Here is a 25,283-nt window from a genome sequence, read left to right on the forward strand (position 1 = left end):
AAGATTAAAATTAATAGTTGTTTTTAATGCCTCTATAAATTTTTTTTTGTTTATTAAAAATTCATGTTGGTTTGGTTTATTTTTGTCTATAGTATAACGTGTTTCATGGCAGTCTCTTTAAGCCATGACAGTGAGGTCTTACTTTTGTAAAAATAATTGTTTTTCTGCACAATCCCAAATCTTCCAATTTATGTAACTTAGGTGGGAATAAATAATTGAATGGTTTACAACATTATTTTAACATATGGGACTATTATCTAAGGTGATATAAGGTAGCTTATAATATTCTACTAGGATAGCTTAAATATCACTTTTCTTTCTATAAATAGCTATTTGAAAAGCATTAATTTAGATGCCAGGCAATTTCTGAATCTATCATTTTATTAGATGCATATCTCACAGTGTGCACACGTATACAGTATACATTAAAAATATTTCTTACAAATGTACTCCATTACCAACAATCTCATCAATAATCGAAAGATTACAGCTGCCACAGCCAAACATATGATCTTAATTTAATTTAACACTGACAACATTTGTATGGTATAATTTTCCTTCCCCCCCTCTTTCAATGGCCAGAAGGGAAAAAATACATAAAACGAAATCCCCATTCTTTCTTCTTCCTTTATTGTTACTTGATCCAATCTATTACACACATGAGGACACAGGAAATCTCCAAAGACCTCTATGGAAATCCTTTTTGCACATTTTCTAAGAATGAATTAGTGAAAGTCATTTGACGGCATTTGGGAGAGAGAGTCAGTGTGAGGGAGGAGGTAATCCTGCCACATGTACGACTGCCTGGATTAGGCAGCCTAGAAGGTTTAAGTATTAGAGGCAGGGTTGATATTCATCTTTACTTTCTTGAAGTTAAGATTTGGAGAATAACTTCAATGAGACCATTGTGATATGTCATAAAATCTGAGTTTCTTGTGGTTTACAAGTGACTGCTTGACATGCTGATGTTAAAACTTACTCTCAGATATATACTTACCCAGGGTTCGAATTCTTGCTAAACCAGCAAAGTTCAAACTTTTGGTTTTTATTTTTTATTACTTAAAAAAAATTATTCACTTTTAATTGACAGACAATAATTGTGTATATACATAGAATACAATGTGATGTTTTGAACTATGTGTACATTATAGAAAAATTCAATCAAGCTAACATGTTTATCATCTCACCAACTTATATTTTGAAATATACAATACATTATTAACCCTGATTCTTATTGTTAAACCTCTTAATGAGACTGAGAATATTCCTTTCACTCTGTCTTACATAACTGACAACACTTAGATTTAATCTCATATGACTTGACATAGACCTTTCTGAGTAAAGGGGCAGAATCACTGAATTTTGTGAATTTATGAGATCTTATTGAATCCAAATACCAAAATATATAAGAAGAGACTTTCTAGTGTCTTTTTTGGTCCATATATTGTTATATGACATTCTAAAAACTTTTTTAAAAGATTGAATATTATTATATTTTGTGCCAAAATAGTTTATTTGTTTTTCCAGCAAATACTCTTAATGTGTCCCAAGCACTATGTTAGACTATAAGAAATCTCAAATACAAGAGAAAAATACTTGCAGCCCTCAAGGCATTTACAGTCCAATGGTACAGACACTGGACTGATATGACTATGTGAAATAGCAGTGACTGAAGATAGGCTTCTGCAGGGTTACACCTGTGCTTATACTGTACCACTTACCCATGCTCCTGGCCACATTGGGTCCTGAGGTGTATGGTAACATCCAGAAGTGCCCAATTTTATCTGAGAGGGTGATTCTTTAGCTCATGGATAGGAGGGTAGGTGGCTAAGAAATTACAGGTAGATGTTTCACTATTGATGGTTCCCTTTCCACACCAGTGTGCCATACTTTCAGGGAACAGCATAGGGCAAGAAACAGCTCAGTCTTGGATTTTAGCTTTGGCCCTAGACTTAATTCTATAACTAGCTTTCTCATGGAGACAGATGTGGTCTACTGGAATAAACACTAACCTAACCTTAGAATAAGAAAACTTGAATTCACATCTTAGTTCTTCCATAGCCAACACATCTGAGCCAGGAAAGCTCGTTTAGTTTAGTTTCCTCATAAGTAAAAAAGACAACCTACTTCAGAGAGTTGTTGTGAGACTACCATGAGATAATATAAAGTGCTTTGTAAACCTGAGAAGAATTCTTTGCAAATTTGTTAACCAGCCACTACTGAACAGCTCCTCATGGGAGTTTCCCTCCTCCAAGTAAAGACAACCCATTTTATTTGTGGCTTGTGTGAGTCTGGGTATTTCTTTAAACAATTTACCTAAAAACAGGAAATACATAGGCAGTAGGAAGAATATAGTCCATTACTGGCCAAATAGGGAAACAGTCTATCTGAAATCCATACTGAGCTGTCTAAATCAAAGACAAGGCCTCTGCTGCTCAGAAATGTGAGCTATAGTGGGAGGAAACATACAGGTGAAATCGTAAGAATACCCGGCAGATCGGTGAATTGTGCAGTTCAAACTAAAGGCAGCAGGAAGGCATTCATTAAAATAAAAATAAAAAGAAATCATAAAAATAAGTGGAAAAATAAAGTGAAATTTTGAATTCTTTAGAAGTTAAAGATGTTTTATACTGATTTATGGGAAGCTACCTTATTTGCCTTTTAAAAGTAGGTATAACTTACAAATTAATAAATATTAATAATGTTGAATCATTAGACAAGGAGTGGAACCTTTTTTACGAAGAATATTTCAAGTGAGAAAATACAGTATGGAAATCTGAGAGGTCCACTATACTTGACTGAATATCCCTGTGGCATTGCAATATATTGGAAACAAATCCAGGATCTGGATGGTTAGAATCTATCGTGGCAAATCAAATATAGGTGAGAATACAGAACCCCGAGGTGCAAAATGTTGTGATGAATTGAAAATTCATGTATCTTTAAAGTTTATGGGCAATTAATTTAGTCAACCTTTATCAAAAGGAAAACACAGATTTAGCACATTACTATGTAAATTTCAATGAACAACAAACTGCATAATAACAGGTTACCAAAGTTGGAAAAGTCAATTCATACACCTAATAAAAACTGAGTGCTTCATGACCTCTCAATCTAACTTCTCCAATAATTTCAGTGAATAAGGGAAATGAAGCTTTGAAAACTTTCTCACTGGACTTTAAAGATAACAGGCTATTTTTTCACCACAATGAAATTGATGTATTTGGAAAAGCATTGTAAAAAATATCCAGTTTCTTACAATGAGATAATTGCTATCAGTCACCTTAAAACAAAATTAGCAGAATACTTAGCATAGAAAACGAGATTGTGCAAAAGCATAATGGTGGTGATATGCTACAAATTCTTTGAAGACTTGTTTAATGTAAAATTAAAATTTAAAGACCAGTAATTTCTTTTATTGCAATATCCTTCAAAGGACCAATAGATTTAGATCAAGATTGTCACCTGTCGACAGAGTGGGATATCTATTTATCTCTCTATATTTATATCTCTGTGCCTGTATATCTCTATCTATCTATAGAATAGAAAAGTATACTTGCCCTCCCAGAGTTTAAAATCCCTTTGCCCTCCCAGAATTTAAGAATTTAAAATTTATAAGAATAAATTTTGTGCCTGAACTTTAGCACCTTTAGCATATGGGAAGACATTATTAGGTCTAATAATATCAAACAGCCAGTTGTTTTGTTTTTCCAGTTATGAGGGTACCTTGGAACAGAAGAAATTAAACTATTTGGTATCGATTCCTCTTCCTGCCTTCCTCTATTTTTCTCTTCCTTACCCCACTGTAATTCTTCTCTTATATGCTCTTTGTTGTAGACAACACTAAAACAAAAAATTCCAACAATCACGGCCCTCATGTTCACTTTCACAACTGAAACTTAATTTAAACTACTACAATGAATGGCTATCACTCCAGACTTCTTCTTTTTTTGATATTAGAAAAACATTTTTATTATGATGTTAATATATTGTTGGTATTCTTACATAAAATAGAAAGGCTATAATTCAGCTTTTAGAAGCAAAGATAAGCCTTGTATTTCTAAATGCAGGAACAACTTAAAATTATAAAATATGGCATGAAACTAATGTAAAAATTATAATTGTTTAATTATAAATAAATTATACTAACATTTAGATACATGTTCATAGAAATGCATGAAAATTTTACTAATAACTTTTGTATGCAGAAAACTTAAACTTACAAACCAAGTATTTTAATAAATATGGGGAGCCTACCAGTTATCTAATTCACTTCTTCTATAATGTGTAAATTCAAGCATGTTATTTCAGAATTTCTAGAGCTATAATCACAGAGCACAAAGAGACCACCTACAGAATGGGAAAATATATTTGAAAACTATTCTGGTACATCCGATAATGGGTTAATTCCAAAATACATAAAAAACTCAATGTAACCACCCCCTTCCCCTCAATAACAATTAAAAATGGGCAAAAGTCCTGAAGAGACATTTCTCAAAAGAAGACATTCAAATGGTCAATAGTGTTATGAAAAATTTTTTTCTTATTTATTTACCAACACCTATTAATTGTACATATTTATGGGATACAGAGTTATATTTCAATACATGTATACAATGTGTGATTATAAAATCAGGGTGGTTAGCATATTTGTTATCACAAAAATGTATCATTTATTTAGTTATTTATTATTGATTACGCATATTCACGGGGCACAAAGCTGACCGTCACTACCTGTGTCCAAGATGTGATGATCAGATCAATACTATCAGTATGCCCATTACCACAAATTGCCATTATTCCCAGTGTACTCCACACAATCTCTCCCTGACCTCCCTCCACCTCCATGCCTGGCAACCCTAGGTATATTCTCTCCCTCTGCCAGTCCAAAGCACCACTCTGGTCTTTCTTTCCTTCTTTCTCTCTTAGCTTCCACTTATGATTGAGGACATGTGGTATTTTTCCCTCTGTGCCTGACTTATTTTACTTAACATAATTTTCTCTGAGCTCATCCGTGTTGCTATGAATGGCAGAATTTCATTCATTTTTATGTCTGACTAGTATTCCACAGTGTATATATACCACATTTTCCTTATCCCATCATCCGTTGATGGACATTTAGGTTGGTTCCACATCTTGGCTACTGTAAATAGAGCTGTGATGAACATGGGAACGCATGGGATGATTTCCATTTCTTTGGGTGTATACCTAGAAGTGGGGCTGCTGGATTGTGTGGTAGATCTATCTGCAGTTGTCTGAGAAACCTCCACACTGTCTTCCACAGCGGTTGTACTAATTTACAGTCCCACCAACAGTGTAGGATGGTTCCCCTCTCTCCACATCCTCACCAGCATTTGTTATTCTCTGTCTTTTTGATAATAGCCAGTCTATCTGGGGTGAGGTGATATCTCAGTGTGGTTTTAATTTGCATTTCCCTGATGATAAGTGATGTTGAGCATTTTTTTTTTAAATACCTGTGGGCCATTTGAATGACTTCCTTCATGAAATGGCTATTCAGCTCCCTTGCCCGTTTTTTAATAGGGTTATTTGTTTTGATACTACATAGTTTGAGTTCCTTGTATATTCTGGATATCAATCCCTTGTCAGACATACAGTTTGAAAATATTTTCTCCCATTTTTTAGGCTGTTGTTTCATTCTGTTGATTGTTTTCTTTACTATACAGAAGCTTTTTAGTTTGATATAGTCCCATTTATTTATTTTTTCTTTTGTTGCTTGTGCTCTTGGGGTCTTATAAAGTCTCTGCCCAGTCCTACTTCCTAAAGTATTTCCCCTATGTTTTCCATTAGTAGTTTTATAGTTTCAGGTCTTAAGTCTTTAATCCATTTTGAGTTGATTTTGATATATGGTAAGAGGTGCAGGTCCAGTTTCATTCTTCTGTATATGGATGTCCAGTTTTCCCAGCACTATTTATTGAAGAGGCAGTCTTTCCCCCAACGTGTGTTCTTGGTTCCTTTGTCAAAGGTTGGTTGGCTGTAAATCTGTGGGTTGGTTTATGGGCTCTCTAACACTGCCAATATCACCCTGAATGGGGAAAAACTAAAGGCTATTCCCTTAAGAACAGGAGCAAGACAAGGATGCCCACTCTCACCACTCCCATTTAACATAGTATTGGAAGTACTAGCCAGAGCAACTAGGCAAGACAGAAAAATTAAGTGCATCCAGATTTGAAAAGACAAAGTCAAACTAACTCTGTTTGCAGATGACATGATCTTATATATAGCAAAATCTAAAGACTCTACCAAAAACTTCTTACAACTGGTTAATAAATTCAATAATGTTGCAGGATATAAAAACAATGCTCCCAAATCAGATGTGTTTATATTCTCTAATAATGAACTAACAGAAAGAGAAATCAAGAAAGTAAGCCCATTTACAGTATGTATGTGTATGTATATATATATATATATATATATATATATATACATACATACACACACACACACACACACACACACACACACACACACCAAGGAATCAATTTAGCCAAAGAGGTGAAAGATCTCTACAATGAGAACTACAAACTACTTCTGAAAGAAATTAAAGAAGACACAAAAAGATGGAAAGACATTCCATGCTCTTGGATTGGAAGAATCAACATTCTGAAGATGTCCATACTTCCCAAAGTGACCTATAGATTCAATACAATCCCAATCAAAATACCAGTGACAATTTTCACAGAAATAGAAAAAAACAATCTTAACATCCACATGGAACAACAAAAGGTCCTGAATAGCCAAAGCAATCCGGAGCACAAAAAATAAAGCTGGAGGCATATACTACCTGAATTCAAACTATACAACAAAGGTATAGTAATCAAAACACCATGGTATTGGCATAAAAATAGACATTCAGACCTAACTTTTTGAAATTAGGTGGAACTGTCCCCACCCCCACCAGCCAGCTATTATAAGACAAAACTTTCTCAGCTCATTTGTTTTAAAACTTTTAAAGGTAATTATAGAGTCATATGCAGTTGTAGGAAACAATACAGAGATTATTGCATGCATTTCACCAGCATTCCCCAATGGCAACTTCTTGCATAACTATAGTACAATGTTACAACCAGGGAATTGATATTGATATAACCCACTGAACTTATTCAGATTTCACCAGCTTTATATGCATTTGTGTGTTTGTGTGTTTATTAAGTTTTATGCTATTTTATCACATGTATATATTCATTTTACCACCACCACAATCAGGGTACAGAAAATTCCATCACTACAAGGATCCCTCATACTAGTCTTCCCCAGGTTCAATTTTTGTTTGCTGCTTAAAAGAGAAAGAAGAGAATGATAGAGGAACAATTTTTTTTCTCTTTTTCATGGGTGAGAGATCTGCCTTGGAGAAATTTATGAAAATAATCTGGCATCTGCCCTTTACTCTTTTGGTACACCTCTTTTAGCTTGGGTGTTTGTATCTCCCCAGGAAAATTTCCTCAGTGAAATGTAGAAGAAAAGTCGTTGATTAAACTAATTAATAATTACGTATGAATGACTCAAAGAGCATTAACTCTGCTGGAGGAAGTTTTAGTTTTAAGAAGAGGATGTATGTTAGCCCCAAAGAATTTCTTCTGGGTGGTATTTTATGCAGTCTAACAAAGTGAAATGAAACAATTCAGATAGTGTGTAGCTGAATAAGTTGTGGCGAGGGTTATAAATACAGCCTTGACTTCAAAGCGGACATTATGATATGATCTCTTAAGTAGGTACTAGTTTTTATAACCCCTTTTTTTGCCTACTTCTGCACCTTCAGGTTTTCTAGGAGCTCCACATGCTTTCCGCAATGTTCCTTATCACAGTAGCAAGGAGCAGATGGAAAGAGGAAAGATGGAAATGTGCAGCCGCAGATGTGCTGCCTGTAAATGTAACTGTTTGTATTTTCATTCCTTCTTCACAATGCTCAACCTTCAGAACCAGTGTATGTTGCAAAGAACTCTTCCAGTACATCCCATTAGATGTGACTGCTAAATACAAAGTTATATTCCTGCTTTTAAATACCTTACTATCTAAGGGAATAAGACTTACAGGCATGAAATTATACAGTGCTGTAAGTCTGTATAAAGGGCTAAAAATTCAGTCCAAAGATATTAAGTCATTACACAAATATTGAGCATCTTCTGTGGGCCAAGCCTTGCTCTAGGTGCTGGGGATACCACAGCCAGTAATGCAAAATCCCTGCCCCCATGCACCTGCCCTGTATATGGGCGATGGGGAGACAATTTGTAATGAAATAAACAAATAGTGAATTTCAGATGGTCGTAAGAACTACGAAGAAAATACAACCAGGAGAGTCTTCATATAAGAAGAGAAACTCAAACTGCATTTTAAGGGAATGATAGACATTGGGACAGTAGTGAGGGGGCAGCTCGAGCGAAGTGGAAATGAGAATGAATGACACAATGAGGAAAAGAAGCTTTACCAGTATAGAAGCAACCATGTCCAGCAGAAAAGTTTGCTTTAAATTTCATTCATAGAATGTTTGGTCTAGTAATGTGGACTGAGTAGTCACAGTGTTAAGTGATACTATTAAGTGACAAACTTCCAAACTGCATTTTATCTTTTCCATTACAAAGAAAGAATTTGATTATTGTTGGGAAGGGAAGGCAAGTCACTCATTTTCATCCTTTTATTGCACATGCATATAAACGTAGCCCTTCACAGGACTTTTTATGCATATTTTTTTTCTTTTTACTTTCTGGGCAGCTCAATGTGTTTGGTTAAAATATGCCACATTCAAGATGGTGGAGTTGGCTGCCTTGTTTCCCATTACTCCAAGTTTTCAAAATTTTATGTTCCAGTGACTAGGGAAATGAGAGGAAATATTTTTCTTTCTCCGTCTAGCATAGCACTGAGTATGCACAGCTCAAATTAATACTACCAGATCATACAAGTCAGTGATATGAAGTTCAAATGGGTCTCTGTGCTCTGGCTGGTGACGCTAACTACCATTGTTTCTGTGGGAAAATAACCAATAGAAACCATCATGTAAAATAAATTCCAGAATCTACACCATTTGAAATAGAAATTTTGTAATTTTTGCCAAAATTTCAATGAACTCTACTTCTTTTACTTCCTTTTTTTTTCTATATGCATTCATTTTCCCCACTTGCCACTCTCCTCCCACTGCTCTTCTTCTTTCATTAATTTAGTGTTTGTCTCAGTAGGGACTCCTGTGAGGCCATAGACCAGGCTTTGGAGGGGACTTGTGGGATAATTAATCAAATCTCCCTCTGGGTGTTCAAATTTTCTCTAAATATCATAGGCTTCTTCTTCTTCTTCTTCTTTTTTTTTATTGTTTACAATATTTTATTTACAATGCTGCAGTGAACATTTTTTTTTTTATTGTGGCCCATTACCGAAACCTCCCTCCCTTCTCCCTCTCCCCCCTCCCTCCCAACAATGTCCTTTCTGTTTGCTTGTCATGTCATAGGCTTCTGAGTCCGGCAGGCCTACTACCAGCTGAGTGATATGTGTCAAGTGATTTAATCTCTCTGAGCCTATTTCCTCGGGTGTAAAACGTAAATGAATATAGCCTATCTTGAAGGGATGCTATAAGGTTCGAATAAGATGAGGTGGTTAAAAGTACCTACTAAGGATTTGAATAAAGCAACTGCTTAATTTTCCCTAGTGCTTATCTAACCTCATGGTTCTCAAGTGGGGGTTATTTTGCCCCTGCCAGAGGACATCTGGCAATGTATGGAGACATTTTAGCTTGTCAGAATCGGGGGTTGGCGTGGGTGTGCTACTGGCATCTATTGGGTCAAGGCCAGGGGAGCTGCTAAACAGCCTACAATGCACAGCATAGCTCCCCATAACAAAGAATTATTCAGCCCAAAAGGTGAACAGTGCCACTGTTAAGAAACCTTGATCTGGCATTCATTTGAACAATTTTCATGATTGGAAACTATTCCCTTGTGAGGCAAGCCACTCAATCACTGGAGAGTTATGGGAGAAAACTGCCAGTTAAGTTGAGGCAAAATCTTTAACTGCCACCTGCTAGCCAAGGTTGTGCTTTGTGGTACAAGAAAGCCCATCTCTCTCCACGTGACAGTTCTTCCAGTATCGAAAGAACGTACAGAGTCATGCAGGATGTTCTGAAATAAGTGAGAATGAAACCCCTACAGTCTAGTCACACTTGAATATTTTATTTCCAGTTTTGTCTACAAGTCTGAGAGTTCTAGAAGTTTAAATAAGCTCACCCAGACCAAAAATTGTCTGTAAAACCATAAAGGGCATCCAACAGATTTGTCTGTAAACAAGAAATTCTGAGTCCATTGCCTAGGGTCCTTTTTTCTTGCCCACCATAAAAAGTCAGTTCAATTAATATCATGTTCTATACATCTCCTACACAAACCCCAAATTGTGCCATTTCAAAACAAAAGTTCGGTGCTGCTCTCAATATAGCGCATTAGTTTCAGGGAAAAAAAGGTAATGATATGGATTTATACTTGTGCAATAAGAAATATAGATATAAAAAAAATAAAGATTGCCATCTTGAACTTGGAATTATGGTTGAATCTTATTGGAAATACATTTATTCTGATTTTTGGCAATGTAACCCCCTTTAGCCATTTCACAGTTGGTGAGCAGAAAGGATGTTTCTGCCTCATTTACAGTATCTGAACATGATTCAGACAATCAACTGCAACATTAGTCAAAGAAATCAGTGGCTAATGATTTCTGACAAGCACTGCAATAACAGGCTGAGGACCAGACTGGGCAGCAACAGCCATCAGGAGTATTTTACTGGAGCCAGGAATAGGCACTGGTAGAAAGTGGTAAAAATGGGGATAAGCAGAATTGGTCTCGCATCACTTAATGGCTCTTACACACTTTCTGAAGAGGCATATTATCTGACATGCAATAGATACAGTAATTCTTTTCTACAAATATGTTATCTTGAATGAATACTGGAGACAATTCAAGTGTGTAGTTTTGTAAACTATAATATACAAAAGCAGTTAAATATTTTGCATTCTGCTGAAACTATATTCTTAAGTTGGGAGTAGGCTGGCCATACTATTATTAATATTGATGATTTGGTGTATGTCCTCTTTCTCCCTGAAATCCATTATTCATCATTTAGACTATCTGCCACACAGTGACTGCCTGCATTGCCCAGCACATAAAGTGGATGCTGTGTGGGCTAGGGCAGAGAGACTGAGTGTTAAAAGCTGGGAGCTCTAGTTTCTCTTCTGCCATGAGCTCGTTATGTGGTCACAGATAAGCCACTTGGTTACCTTGTGCTTCAGTGTCCATGTCTGGATGATGATGAGGTTGGATCAAATGGCCTAGAATTCTCCCTTCCAAAAATATGATTTGGATTTCAGGGTTCTACATTGATATATTTAGTAATTTAAGATGTGCCCTAGTTGTTTTCAGTAATTTGGCTTAAAAAATCTCTAATTTATTTTGTTTCTTTGAACCTTCTTTCTAAGAAACAGAGTCATGAGTCATTTCATTCAATTGAAATTTTATTTTCTTACTTTCTCCTCATTTGAGAAGTCTTACACATTCTTAAAGAACTGTTTTTTTAAAAACGTCCTTACATTGGGATGGAGCTGAATTTACAATGCTATTTGGTTAATATTAAATAGGAATTAAACATACTAATCAGAGCTCTTCAAAAATAGAAAATTTTTTACAGTCAGAAATTTTTAAGAATTGATGAAAATTCAAGATTACTCTTAAATTTCATAGCTTGAATTGAATTGTTAATTAATCTTTCACATGCTAGCTGTAAGGATGGAAATACCAGGGTACTTCAAAAAGTTTGTGGAAAAATAGAATTAAAAGATAATATGAATCTTTCCATGAACTTTTTGAAGTACATACATCTCAGAAAATTTCCACCTAAAACTTTCTCTCTACATATCCAATATACAGATGACTCTCAAACCTCAAAATAATGAGGCAGATTCCACAGCAGTTAGAAATAACAGTTCTCCTCAATAGTAAATTGGAACATATTGCTCAAAACTGCTACTTCCTAAATTGATCATTATAATTTTCTACTGTGTTAATGAGAGACACATTTATGGAGAATTCTAATTCTAATTCTAATTCTCAATTGTTACTTTCTATACTGTGAATCAGAAAGCATGGAAATACTTATCCTGTACAGCCCAATCATAGTGTGAGTTCATTTACAGTGCCCTGAAAAGAAAAATTCGGCTGCCCTTAAACTCCTGCTAAGGAAATCCATTGGAGGTTTTGTTTTATATTTGGTAGGAAGCCCTTGACTCAAAGGCAGTCAATTTATAAGCAGTCTAGCAATCTATGAGGTGGCCTGATATAAAAAGTTCTCTATGATGGAAGGTTATAGTGATTAGTTAGTTTGATTGTGTCCTCTTAGGAAATTCAGACCGATTGAGCGGTTACAAATGGCAGAAGTGAGAGGGTGTTCAAACATAAATCGTCACCAGGAGAGTGAATGACTTGCCCATAGAGAGAATCAACTGACTGCTGCTGCTGAGGGAGTAAAAGCAAATCAGCCCCTCATCTTGCAAGGGTCTTGTAGTTCCCAAGACTCTTTAGGTCTCTGTGAGGCCCAACTGTGTGTTACTTCTGAGGATTCACAGGATTATGGTCTCTGTCATTGCCACAGGAATCCTGACAATCAACTCCCTTACTCAAGGCAATCTGAGCGAATCTCTTTCTTGAACCTAAAGGGTAAATTTTATTTATTTATTTATTTACGTACTTACTTTAATTGACACATATTGATTGTACATATTGATAGGGTACAGAGTTATATATTTCAATACATCTGTACAACGTGGGATGATCAAATCAGAGTAATTAACATATTCATCATCACAAAAATTAATCAGTTCTTGGCGGTGAGAGCATTTGAGCTCCTCTCTTTTAGCCACATGAGAACATACAATAAATTACTGTTCATAAATTTCTAGCAGTCGTAGACCACTAGAACTTATTTTTCCTATCTAGCTGTGATTTCGTATCTGTTAACCAAACTCTGCCTCTCTCCCTTCCCTCTCCTTCCCCTTCCCAGCCTCTAGTAACCACAATTCTACTTTCTACCTCTTTTTTTTTTTTCTTGTTCATAACAGGTTTATTCACAATGGCACAAAACAGAACAAAACACAAATATCCATAAACTGGTGAATGGATTGACTAAGTATGGCACATCCATAAAATGGAAGTCAATGAAATGAAAGTTAGCAGTAAAAAAAAAAAAAAAAAAAGTACTAGTAAACACAACGTGGATTAATCTCAAAAACAGTATATTAAATACTTTCTACTTCTGTAAGCTCAACTTTTTTTTTTTAACTCCCACATATGAGTGCAATTATGTGGTATTAATCTTTCTGTGCCTGACATTGCACTTAACATAATGTCTTCCAGGCTCATCCATGTTGCCACAAATGGCAGATTTCATTCTTTTTTAAATTTCTGGATCTTATTCCAGTGTGTATATATCTCCTTTATCCATTCACCTGTCGATGGACACCGAGGTTGATTCCACATCTTGGCTGTTGTGAACAGCGCTTCCATAAACATGGGATGGAGGTATCTTTCTGGCATGCTAATTTCCTTTACTTTAAATAAATAGCTGACAGTGGGATTGCTGGATCATATGGTAGTACTATTTTTAGTTTTTTGAGGGATCTCCATACTGTTTTCCATAAAGGGTATACTAATTTACATTTCCACCAACAGTGCTTAAGAAAGAGTTCCCTTTTCTCCTCATCCTTGCCAGCATTTGCTATTGTTTGTCTTTTTGATAACAGCCATTCTAACTGGGAACCTAAAAAATAAAACTGAGAAGTGCTGAGAGATGGCTGTCTAGAGCTAAAGCGGTTGGTAAATAACTTCAAACCCTTCCCCCGCCATGTTTATCAGTGAAAGACAATATAGGCTGATTCTTTCCATGGCAAGAGAAATAGGACAGTAGACACAGCTTGTATACTATGATTAGCGATTTCATTGTCAGAAAAGATGTGAGGGCAAAAAAGTTTTGTGTGTGTGCTTTTTTCAACTAAGAAATCTTCAAACTCCACTTGGTTGTGTTCTTATGAGGATGAAAACTGAGCATGACAAACGATTCCATTATACCTGTGACAACACTACTAATGATACCAGTTATCTGTCATCTGGAAACTAAAGACAGGGTTGGCAAACTGAATCAAATGAAATGCCAGTCAAATGTAATTTGACCAAATACATTTTGTCACTCAGTTTGCCAATATTTATAACTTGCTGGAATGTGTAGGACTCTGGGAACTTTGCTCCAGCCATTAGACCTTTCACTATCGGGAATGAGCTCAATTCTCTCTGCCTTCAGGCTCCTGTTACCTGCAGGTCCCTCCTCACCTGCACTGCTCTTTCTCATTTCACTCTTGATTCTTCCAGTGCTCGTACACACACATGAACACACACACACACACATTGTGCTATTCTAGCACTTACCACATTGCCAAGTATATCTACTAGTATTTGTCTCTCTTCAATTAGATCATAAGCGCCATGAGGACAGGGACCATCTTTGTTTTGTTCTCCATTGTGCCCCTAGCTCCTAGTATTATGTTAATGCTGAACATTGTTGAATGAATATGGGAGAGCCCTCAGGGGGTAGCAGTAGTGAAGTACCTGTAGAAGCATTAATATGGATATAACAAGCTGCTGTGTGCATTGGCTTTTGCATTGTATCTCGCTGAATAGAGGACAAATGTGACACTTTATAAATATGGTAAGTGGAAAGTATGTGAAAAATTTTCAGTTAACAGCCAGGCCTGGAGAGTTTAAGTACAAATATTAAGTTTAAGCACCAGATTCCTAGAGAGGTCTTAAATGAGATTTCAAGACGACACAAGAACCCCCTACCTAACTGTGTGCCTGTGTTGTCTAGTCCCATTCTTGAACAAACAAAAGTCTCCCCTATCTTGAGCTCAAGTGGTCATTTGCTAAGTGAGGGCAGGTGGATCAGAGACTGAAGCCATGTAAGAACAGTCATAGTATCTTGTGGAATGATCCATCCTATCAGTAGAAGGAATACAAAACATTTTTTTCCTCTTCCTTCTACTCTAGAATAATGAGAGACAAATGCAGTGTCTATCTTCATCGATACCAAAATGAGGCAGAGAGGTAAGCTGTGAAAAATCACTAGCATGGTGACAAACTAAATTCCTCAACTTCCCCCCTGATAGCCCCTTAATCTCCTTCTGTCTGGATGCCTCGAACAAATGGCTTCTGGCTCCTCAGGAAAGGATCAGTCACTCATGAATATAGGAGTGACCTATATTCATGAGTGACTATTTAGAAGGTTTTAATAAACACTAATGCTATGCACATTTCTATATTTCTGCATGAACCGATCACCACCCTGGCAGTAAAGCCATCATCTATTCGTAATCCCCCTTACTAGATCTCTTTCTCATTGAGGGCAGGATTCAACAAAATTTCACTTTGGTTTCCCTTTCTCAGAAATCCATGAAAGCCTTGAAAAACATTTTCAGCATATTCTGTCTGTACAATTTTGATATCCTTTCTACCACAGGCCATTATTCCGGTAAACTCGGTAAACCCTAATTTAGATCCACAATGTAATGCTTTCATATCAGGCTGTGTGAACACGTTTCCTTAAAATAAAACATGGGAGAAAAGTCCTCCTCTGAACACTTTCACAGAGAAGCAGCTTCGTCTATTACCCTTTCACAGTGATAGAAGAGACAAGAACACAATTTATGAGTCATTTCCATTCTGACAGAAGTGACAGTGACTGGAAATGTGATGCCTGCCAAGAGCTTTTATCAAGTAGGTTAGAACAACTAGTCATAAGTGTAAATAATACATGCCTGGAATCTTAGGGGAAACAGTGGCAACACGGAACGATTTTGGGTACTTCTGATGGGGCTCTGCTACTCTTGGAATTCCCTGGCTTCCCAGTAGAGTTTTGGCCTGACAATAAACAACGGTTTAGTACTTTATCTAATCCCAGCCAGAAGGTGAGTTCAACAGCAAGCTTTTGCAGATGTTCACATCCAATAATCTATCCATAATTGATGAAACAGGGAGGTCAGATGTAATGGCTGCTTCTATTCCAGCAACAAATAAATGGTTATTGACAAAACAAGCCAGCGTGGCGCAGAGCGCTGAGCAGTGACAGGCAGGAGACGGTGCTGGCAGAAGCAGGCAGGACTGCACGGCTCTTCATCTTGAGAGTTCCTCAGTGAGCTGTGTGGCAGAAGAGCCACACTGACCCGAGAGCAGATGGAGGTGACTTGTAAAGGAAAAGGGAGGTGGCTGGAGTACAAAAAAAGAGAAGACAGGCCTAGATGGAGAAGAAAATGATGAGCGAGCCCTGGACAAGGCTGGGGACCCAGGTGGGTGCAAACGAATGAAGAGTTCAGCAATGCCTTTGGATGCCTGCTCAGTGATCCAGATGTCTGAGCTGTTTTGGTCATGCACTATGTCTTCACTCGGGTACCTGGCTGTCCAACCGTGCAGCCTGGACGACTCGGTGCCCAGATCCTCCCACTGAGGTATATTCATCAACATTCCACTTAACACTGAGGACTGTGGACCTTTTTTATCCCTCTATGCATTAAAAAAAATATATGAAAATCCACTTGTGCAATTAAAAGAATATCTTTGGATAAGCCAAAGATGCAAAATCATGAAGCTAGAAAATTTCTCAAGACTGGAACTAACCCTGAAATACATGCTGCTTCAAATAAAATTTACTGCAAAGGAATGTGAGTAGAGGGTAAAGTTTTCTTTAATAATAAAAAACAAACACTGCACCTCATTCACCTCAACCTATGCAAAGAATGTAATAAAGCATTAACTGGGTATACTTTTGTTGGCTGAATAAAATTGAAGATATTTAAACATAAATAAGCAGCTGAAGTCCTACACTTCCACTCTAATGCTAAAAATTAATGTTTTTACACAGTTTACTGTGTAATATTATAACATGAAGAATGGTAGAATGAAATGGTAGTTAATATTGCTATAGGTAGTCATAAAGAGGCTTGGGACAGAGAAGTTTTAAATATTAATATTCCTAAAATCACTTAAATCAATTTAACACTCTTTAGTGGTTTATTTAGACATGTGATTTATTTTATTCTTTGCAACCAATGCCTTTGATCAGCTCTGAAATAACGGATGAGCTGAAAATAAAATGGCAAAACAAATTGCTGCTAGCATTCTTATAGTAAGCTTTAGGTTTCATAGCACAAACTAGGAAATTACCATTATATTTGGCATGCTCAAATTACTTATCAATACTTAGAAATTGAGACTTATAGAGCCCAGAGGAATAGCTGGGATAACTTCCGTAATAACTTGCCAGCCGCCCTGCTTCCTAGCCCTGGCATCCCCTGAACAGGTTCCCCATTAAGTAACTTAGACCTGCCCCAGTCCCTAAGACCATTCCTGTTCCTGGTCTACAAGGGCAGAAGCTTAGTATCACATCAGTTTACCATGGACCATATTCTGATTTTAACTTTTGTTAAAGTGACTTCTTTTGCCCTGTCCCTTGAGACCAAGCCCCCAGCATGTATCCCAACCCTAAAGCTACGTTCTGGTCTTGTTCTTGCTTGGATCTGTCTTGGTACCTGGCCCAGTCCCTCCTCACTGTGAGTCTGGACACCTGCCTTACTGCCATCAATATGCCTGAGTCAAGAATCTTGCCCCTGAGCCCCAGTCCCTGTGGCTTGGTGCTTGTTACTTGCCAGTGGCAGCCACTACCATTTACTGAGTGAAAACTACATGTGCAGAGTGTTTTATATTCATCATGCATTTAATCTTCACAAAGCCTTTGAGATAAATATTAACTTGCCCATTGTACAAATGAGAGAAATAAAGTGCAGAGAGGTTGAATGATTTGAGGATACACAGTAAATTGCTGAAGGAGAAAGGATTTGAACCGGGTTTTCTGGACTTCAAAGCCCATGTTCTTAAGCACTGTAACATGCCTTCTGCTGGATCACCCTGAGCATGACCTTGACCTTCACTTGCAGCTTACCACCTCCCAGCTATTCCCAGCTCACCTACAGGGACATTCACTGCAGCCCAGTGTCTGACTAGATGTCAGCCTCATGCTTGCCTAGTCACAGCTTTGCCTATTACCAGCTGCTATCTTTTTTTTTTAAATCATCCAGCTTAATTATAAGAGCTAATAATAACCAATACTAACTGGGTATTTTTATGTCATTCATTTGCTTGCAATGAACCTCTTTCCACTCAATAAAAATGCCTTGCCTCCCAGGCCTCTATGGTCCCACTCCTTAACTTTCTGACTTCAGCTCCTACTTCTCTTCTCCTGTTTTGCTTCTCTCCATCCTCACTGGCCCCAAGCTCCCAGGCCCATGGCCACCTGAGGACTTTTGCACTGATCACTGCCTTCACCTGGAATGTACTTCCCTCAAGTATCTGCATGGCTGACTCTCACCTGCTTCCAGTCTTTCCTCAAATGTCAACCTCTCGGTGAGGCCTTCTCTGATTTCCTGTTATACTCCCTGCACCCTACCACTTGCTGTAGCACTCCTAAATCATTCCTTTGTTGTATTTTTCCTTTTTTCTAAGTTCTTTCCATTGTCTAACATACTACATAATCTACTTGTCTATTATGTTTCATCTTCCTTCTCTGTCTTTCACAGTGAGAAGAAGGCTCCATGAGGAAAAAGATCTTTGTTTTGTTATTGATATATCCTAAGTGCCTAAAACAGGGCTTGGCAATAGGTGCTACAAAACTGTTTGCTGGATGGATAAGTCACAGATTGTTCTAAGATTACTCTACTTATATTGACTAATTTAATCTCAATGCTCCATGAGTAGGCACTATCACTATTCTTATCTCTTTTTAAAGGTGAGGAAACTGAAGCACATAGAGATGAAGCCAAAGCATGGCCAAAGTCATACAACTGGTAAGTGGTCAAGAAGGGCCTTGAACCCAGGCCATCTGCTTTCAGAGACAGCACTCTTAACTGGCCCCCTGTCTCCCAGCTTATTGCCAAGATGCTGCCTACCTATGCCACCCTGCAGGGTGGGCTGCAGTTTCTGGATCTTTTTGATATAACCTGTCCTATTGTTGACCAACCAAGATTATTACCATGGCATCATGTGGTAATGTCATTAAGGGAAATGCACAAAGTCTAATGACTGGTCCAAGGCCAAAGAGCTTGGTAAAAAAAAATCACAACCAGAACCCAGGATGCCTGATTCCCAATTTGGAGGTCTTTCTGGTACTTTCGAAACTGATTTTGAAGATTGTAATGACTGCCTGGGTAGTCCTTTTCCATTCCCATATAATCTATTTCTATAAACAATTAAAAAGCAATCTTGCCTTTGAAACCTTGTGACAAATATCAATGCTTATTCACATAATATTTTAAAAGAAAAATGTTTATTTTTAATATCTATGATATTATAAACATATAAAATGTACATAATAAACACTTTGGTGTAAGCTAATATAAGCTCATAGGGAAAATGAATATGTTTAATTAAATTTAGGAAAAATGTGTGGTTAAATCATTTGCAGTACAATAATAAGGACCAATAAACCATTATCTCTTCACCATTCCATTGCAATTGTCATCAACATGCTATATTAATAAATACCATCTTCATTTTACAAAGCGGGGATTGCTAAGAGAGCTGTCTGTGACCTGATAAGTTAGCAGTGGCAAGGGCCAGCCCGTGGCTCACTTGGGAGAGTGTGTGCTGACAACACCAAGTCAAGGGTTAAGATCCCCTTACCAGTCATCCTTTAAAAAAAAAAAAAAAAGCAGTGGCAGCAGAAATAGCATAACCCTTGCACTAACCCAGCAAATCCTATTTTTCATCTTCTATAATATCCACTAACATTTATTGAAGGAGTACTATATGCCAGACACAGTTCTGAGTGATTTCTCTATATTAAGTCATTTAATCCTCACAACTACCCTATGAGTTAGGTTCTAGTATAATCCTCATGCTGCAGGTGAGGAAACTGAGGCACAAGAGAGTTAAGTAACTCACCCAAAGCCATAGGATTAGAAGTAGGAGGACCAGGATTTGGAGTCTGACCCTCTGACTCCAGGGGCCAAGCTCTTAACCACTACATCATACTGCAATAGTGGCTGAGATGGCAACAGAGAAAATTAAGATCTATGGGAAGGACCCTGTCTCCCTCCCCCTATTTCATTTTATCCAAAATTATAAACATTCTCTCCTAGCAGACTTTTCAACTGATAATCTAATAAACAGCACTTTTCATATGCTTTTCCCCTTGCATTTACAAGGAATTGCTAGTAGATAGCAAATTCGCATCAGGAGCAAGAAGAGACTGGGGATTGCAGGAATATGTTGAATACACTACTTTTGAAAAAGAATTATATTACCTTTGCTTTTTGCAAGTGCATTCTCTCTAGAACTGCACATATTTCATTGTCAGAAAAGCATCCAGAGAAAACAAGGCAAATTCAGCTAGAGTCCATGGTGTCCCATTATCTATACCAATGCAGGGGAAGAGCGGGGATGGAAATGAGAAATGGGAAGTGAGAATTCCTGACATCTCTTGCTTTGGAGAAGCTACAAAACAGTGGCTCTTTCCTAGCCTGATGTCACCCACATCTTCTACTTCCTGTGTCCTCTATGCTCTTCCCCAAACTCTGTGCTGATTCCCAACTTGTCCAGTAGCAAAGAAGTGATTTCTTTTTTAAGCTTCAAGTGTTGTTCAATAATGATTTCTACTGGACAAGAATAACAAAATTTTACTTATGCCAATAAGTAGTTCATTAACCAGAACAGATGAGAATGTTATTAAAAATTTATACTAGAGATTTGTGATGAGACTCAACAAAGAAGTTTAAAATCATCTTACTGACAACTCCACAATTGCAACAGCATTAGCAGTAGAAGCATGGGCTCCAGTCCTGGCTCTCTATTTGCTAGCTTTGTGGCCATGGGCAGGTTATTTAATCTAAGTCTCAGCAGCCTTCTCTTCAAATAGCCTCTCTCCCAGTAGCCCCACCTGGAACGGCCCTACTCCCCCAACATTCATATTCCAGCATGGCTGCCCTCCCAGGCCTATGCTTATGCTACCATTCTTGCAAGGTTCAATTCAAATGTCATCCCCTCAATCTCCAATCTCCAAATAAAACAAAGCTTCACTGTTGCTTCTGTAGTTCTTGGTCCCTATTACAGGGATGGCATAAGTATATGTCAGACATGTCTATTTCCTCCATGAACAATACAGTCTTGCAGTATAGTAGGAATCTACCTGGGCAAAAGATCTATTACTCAACAGCATGCACCAAACTGAAGTTTAAACAAATAACAGTTCACCATCAACATATTTATTACCATTCTTGTTCATATAGACTATGGACAAAATTACTCAGGATACAAAAAGATATAGGGCTGTATTTTTCTCCCTATTTTATTATTTTGGTTTTATAATTTATACAATTATCTTTTCAGTTAGGAATTCATCTTTGAATTCTTTTATTACTTGTTATGGATTTAATAATTTTCTTTAATGTTTTGAGTTGAGATTAGCTGTTGAAATGATTAACTGCTACCATCAATCCTATGCTGAATGTTTTTACTATGAACAGTCTATATAAAACCTACCAAAAATGTTAATTAAAACCTTTAAATTTTAATGGAATAAAGAGAAATACAAATAGTTTACTTCTCAAATAGTTTTTTCTTTTTTTATTACAAAATCAATATATGATAATTATAGAAAATATTGGGAATACAGATCCCATTGCCTCCCCCCAAAATAGAAAATTAAAGTCATTCATTATTCCAACTTCCATAAATAACCACTGAAAACAATTTGGTGTTTCTAGTATTTTCATATACATTTTTGCATTATATGCATAATTTGGTGTTTCTAGTATTTTCATATGTTTATGCCTTATATGAATATATGTGTGCATATATACATATATAAGTAGGATCATAATGTGCATTGTTCTATAAGCTGTTTTTTGCTCAAAATATCAGTAATATTTTTGTTGTTATAAAATATTTATTTATGGTTTAATTTTTATTGGCTGCAATGAATTTTAACATAGAATACTCAACTATGGTTTAATCAATTTGCTATTGTTTTATATTTACTTTGTTTCTGGATTTTTCACCATTATAAACAATGCAGATAACACTGTGTATAGGAGTTACAGCTAAATCTCTGTATATATTAATAATTAATTATTGTATGAACAATATCATAGCTAAATATTTGTGTACATTAATAATTATTTTCTTCAGATAGATTCCAAAATGAGTAATTCCTGAGTCAAAAGATGTAAAAAATTGTCTACCTCCTTAAAACAAAACAGAGATACCATTTATTGAATATTTGTTAAGTGCCAGACACATTATTTCTTTATCTCATTTAATATCTCACAGTACCTTTATCATCCCCAGTTTACAGGTATGGAAAAAGGAAGCCTAGAAGTCAAGTGATTTGCACAAGTGTAACAGATTCTGTTAGTGCCCCTCTCATAATCTCTGCATTCCAGCACCTGGGATTTTTCGTTTGATTGCTGGGCTTATGGGAAACTGGAATTCCAGAAAAGTAGTGTCCCTGGAAGCAGCTCTCCACCAACGAAGGATAATTGGTGGATAAATACACCCGCTCCCTCCTCTCTCCACTGGGATAACTGATTTGTTTCTACACGGTTTCCCGGAGCGTTCCAGCAGGGCTGTGCTGCACTTGCTGACAGTGGTAACTGGCTTGGCAACACACCTTTTGTTGGCTTCCTTCTTTTGCCTGACTCCCCTGCTGGTAGAACCTCTCTCAAATAAACCACTTGTACTCAAATCCATGTCTCAATGTTCGCTTCTGGGGAAACCCAAACCAAGATATCAAAGTTGTTAGTTCAACAGCACAATGTTCATTTACCGTGGCCCATGCTTTTACATAAATCATGCTTTGCAAACTTTCATAAAATATCTGAAAACGTATATTTGAGCAAGAAGCATGAGACACATTCAGGCTGCAGTCAAAAGTATTTTGTGATTAAGTTACTCTATGTTATTTATTTTGAAACTCTAGCCCATAGAATCGAGATAGCCACATTCCTTAGAGTAGGGTACACTTTTATCATTGGTCTCTGTGTGCCCCCTCATTGTTTTAAATATTTTTTTCTCCTTCAATCTCCCTCCCTAGTCTTATTCCCTTCCCCCTTCCCCCCACCCTCCATAGGTCCTCTCTAATGTGTCCCTGAAGAGTTCTCTGGCTCAGATATATCCAGGAGTGGGCTGGCACGCACAGGGCAGTCACACACTGAATGTCACCCAGCCCATCCCTCTCGGAATGTCTATACGAGCTTATACTCCTAACTGCAGTTCCCATTGTGTCTGAGCCTCACCAACTTTTGATACTATTTGGCTTTCTAAATTTTTACCACATCATGCTTTTATGCAAAAGAATATTAAACTCCTCCCTTGAAATGCTCACAAACGGAAGCTGTTACACACATCTGTATAACCAACTCTTGATTGTTAAGGAACCAAACATCATCTTGTGGATTGGTTGGTTTCGTAATTATCTTCCTTCTCTTTCTCTGACTATCCCCAGCCATCATCATCATCATCTTTAAAAAACATGGGGCTCAATAGAGAGAATGGAGATTCAATCTTAAACAAGTCCATTTTATTAGTTATTAATTAAACATGTGTTTATTACAGGAGAAAGTTGAAATTACTGGGTAAAATAGTTTTTTACAAGTATATGGATTGAGTATTTGGAGTGTAGTACTAATGCTATTTTCAAACCCTAGCATATGCTATTTTTATTGAGCACTAATTACACTGAATAATCTCTAAATTCAATATTACTGTTAACTGAAGATCAAGTAATAGCCTACACTATAGTTAGATTTGAAAATATTTTGGATAAGTTTTAAGATGTTCAATTACATTTTTCTTTCTTTTATGTCTTAGAAGAAAAATATGTAATTTGGCTAAATTTATAATGTTGAAGAATGATGCACATGCTTATTCCTGTTTAACACATCTAATTCTGTAATCATCTCTGGGTTCTTCCAGGTATGATACCTCTTCTTTCTCGGCCTTTAGATCAATGTATGCTAACAGCTGTGCCATTGCCTCTAGGTCTGTCATACAATTAGTCTTGTGATGAACTATGCAGGTTGCATTATTGCTTCAGAGAACACTTTCATATGCTAGGCCTTGAACTTTAAGGAGTATACATACATTATGTTCCATATGTCACTATTTGGTATAGTTGATTAGAGAACTCAGTTTTCAGATTTTCAAAGCTCATCCTCTGTAAGATGAACCAAACAAAAATGATTATCTTTCTCTTCATTTTTTTTCAAAATCAATACCAGAAATTTTTACACTACTTCTTAAAATGTGAATGATTGGAAAAAAAATTCAGCAGCTTTATAAGGAACTAGTCTAGCAGCATTCTTTCTTTAATGAATTAGTAAAATAATCATGAAGTTTCAAGTGAAATTCCAGATCTCAAGGGAATATAAAACCAGCTTTCACATTTTAGAAAATCAAAAATTTTACTTCTAGAAAATGTGTTTACATTAATTTAGACCATAAACTTTCTTTCCTGACATAAAACATCACTTCCATGACAGTCTACAAATCATAAATTTTTGCCTCACAGATTCCTGTTTTAAAAAACACAAATTTTTATTTTTTTTCTTGAGCTTTCTCATTTTCTATAATGCTTCTGTCATTTAAATGATAAATACTATCATTTATATGACCAGTGCTACAATGTATATATCATTTAAAAAGAAGAAAAAGAGATAGCATGCCTGGGGCCTGAGGCAAGGAGAAGAGGGCCACAGCCCCCTCTGCCCAGAAGCAGGCAAGAGAGCACACCTGGGGTCCTAGGCAACAAACTGAGGGCAGTACCCCCTGCCCAAAAGCAGGCAAGAGCATGCCAAAAACACCACTTCAGTGTGAGTGGCCCACCACAGCCACTGCCACAGCCAAAGCTGCTGAAAAAGCAACTTGACACCACAGCAGCAGCCACAGCCACCATGCAGGTGGCCTGCCAGATGACCAAGTGCATTGATCTGAGAAGAGTCACAAGCAGAGACTGGAAAAAGAAGAGGATGTCTCTCTCCTCAAAGCCCACTCCTGAGTAACAGAAGAAGCAACTGCTCTACCAGATAAAGAGACATCAATGTAGAGACACTAGAAATATGAACACCCAAGAAAATATGACACCACCAAAACAATACAGTAATTCTCAAATACCAGACCTTATACAGCAGGAAACCCAATGACTGTAAAGGAAT

General features: G+C 36.9%; 1 protein-coding gene across 1 annotated transcript in view; it reads right to left on the bottom strand.

Annotated features, from left to right (window-relative positions):
- The window catches only part of TTC29 (tetratricopeptide repeat domain 29), a 140,980-nt gene that overhangs the window by 14,695 nt on the left and 101,002 nt on the right, over nt 1–25,283 (bottom strand).

This window comes from Cynocephalus volans, chromosome 9 (genome assembly GCF_027409185.1).
Source record: "Cynocephalus volans isolate mCynVol1 chromosome 9, mCynVol1.pri, whole genome shotgun sequence".
Lineage (NCBI taxonomy): Eukaryota > Metazoa > Chordata > Mammalia > Dermoptera > Cynocephalidae > Cynocephalus > Cynocephalus volans.